General features: G+C 45.5%; 1 non-coding gene across 1 annotated transcript; it reads right to left on the reverse strand.

Moving 5' to 3' along the window:
- Positions 1-1783: 1783 nt before the first annotated feature.
- LOC139549866 (U7 small nuclear RNA) lies at positions 1784-1839 on the reverse strand. Its single transcript, XR_011669957.1, has one exon. It is a non-coding gene; the product is annotated as a U7 small nuclear RNA (small nuclear RNA).
- Between the last annotated feature and the right edge of the window lie 304 nt (positions 1840-2143).

Here is a 2143-nt window from a genome sequence, read left to right on the forward strand (position 1 = left end):
TCAGACCCACTGGCTCCAGGTCATCTACAAGGCTATGCTAGGTAAAGTGCCGCCTTATCTCAGTTCACTGGTCACGATGGCTACACCCACCCGTAGCACGCGCTCCAGCAGGTGTATCTCACTGATCATCCCTAAAGCCAAAACCTAATTTGGATGCCTTTCCTTCCAGTTCTCTGCTGCCTGCGACAGGAACGAATTGCAAAAATCTCTGAAGTTGGAGACTTTTATCTCCCTCAACAACTTTAAACATCTGCTATCCGAGCAGCTAACCGATCGCTGCAGCTGTACATAGTCCATCGGTATATAGCCCACCCAATTTACCTACCTCACCCCCCATACTGCTTTTATTTATTTACTTTTCTGCTCTTTTGCACACCAGTATCTCTACTTGCACATGATCATCTGATGATTTATCACTCCAGTGTTAATCTGCTAAATTGTAATTATTCGATTTATTGCCTACCTCCTCATGCCTTTTGCACACATTGTATATAGATTCTCTTTTTTCTACCATGTTATTGACTTGTTTATTGTTTACTCCATGTGTAACTCTGTGTTGTTGTCTGTTCACACTGCTATACTTTATCTTGGCCAGGTCGCAGTTGCAAATGAGAACTTGTTCTCAACTAGCCTACCTGGTTAAATAAAGGTGAAATAAAAAAATAAAATAAAAAGACTGTCTGCAATAGGCTGAGAGAGGCTGGACTGAGGGCTTGTAGGCCTGTTGTAAGGCAGGTCCTCACCAGACATCACCGGCAACAGCGTCGCCTATGGGCACAAACCCACCGTCGCTGGCCCAGACATGACTGGCAAAAAGTGCTCTTCACTGACGAGTAGAGGTTTTGTCTCACCAGGGGTGATGGTCAGATTTGCGTTTATCGTCGAAGGAATGAGCGTTACACCGAGGCTTGTACTCTGGAGTGGGATCGATTTGGAGATGGAGGGTCCGTCATGGTCTGGGGCGGTGTGTCATAGCATCATTGGACTGAGCTTGTTGTCATCGCTGGCAATCTCGACGCTGTGTGTTACAGGGAAGACATCCTCCTCCCTCATGTGATACCCTTCCTGCAGGCCCATCCTGACATGACCCTCCAGCATGACAATGCCACCAGCCATACTGCTCGTTCTGTGCGTGATTTCCTGCAAGACAGGAATGTCAGTGTTCTGCCATGGCCAGCGAAGAGCCCGGATCTCAATCCCATTGAGCACGTCTGGGACCTGTTGGATCGGAGGGTGAGGGCTAGGGCCATTCCCCCCAGAAATGACCGGGAACTTGCAGGTGCCTTGGTGGAAGAGTGGGGTAACATCTCACAGCAAGAACTGTCAAATCTGGTGCAGTCTATGAGGAGGAGATGCACTGCAGTACTTAATGCAGCTGGTGGCCACACCAGATACTGACTGTTACTCTGATTTCGACCCCCCCTTTGTTCAGGGACACATTATTCAATTTATGTTAGTCACATGTCTGTGGAACTTGTTCAGTTTATGTCTCAGTTGTTGAATCTTGTTATGTTCATACAAATATTTACGCAAATTAAGTTTGCTAAAAATAAACGCAGTTGACAGTGAGAGGACGTTTCGTATTAGCTGTAGTGTTTTTGCTGACTTTACTGTAGTATTCACTGTTGTGTTGTCGGCATGACTGTAGTATACTGTAGTATTTACAGTTTACTATAGTATAAATACTGTATTAAAAAAACAGTAGTATTACTGTAGTGTTTTTGCAGACATTACTGTAATATTTGCTATGGTGTTTTCATTTGATTATCTTTTACATAGCAGTGGGGGCTTTCTCCTAGAGGAAACCTACTGGACAAAATACTCAAAGAGCAAATGTTCCATAACCTTTAGGATAGTTCAGAGCTTCTGCACGCTTCTATAACACGTAGTATCAAGGCACAAGGTGAGACCCAGATGCAGACACAGGAGGCAGATGGTTGGAGTCTTACAATGTTTAAAAATCCAAAGGGGTAGGCAAGAGAATGGTCGTGGACAGGCAAAAGGTCAAAACCAGATCAGAGTCCAGGAGGTACAGAGTGGCAGACAGGCTTTGTGTCAAGGCAGGCAGACTGGTCAGGCAGGCGGGCACCGAGTTCAGAAACAGGCAAGAGTCAAAACCGGGAGGACTACAAAAAGGAGAATA

The sequence above is a fragment of the Salvelinus alpinus genome, chromosome 22 (assembly GCF_045679555.1).
Source record: "Salvelinus alpinus chromosome 22, SLU_Salpinus.1, whole genome shotgun sequence".
NCBI classification, from domain to species: domain Eukaryota; kingdom Metazoa; phylum Chordata; class Actinopteri; order Salmoniformes; family Salmonidae; genus Salvelinus; species Salvelinus alpinus.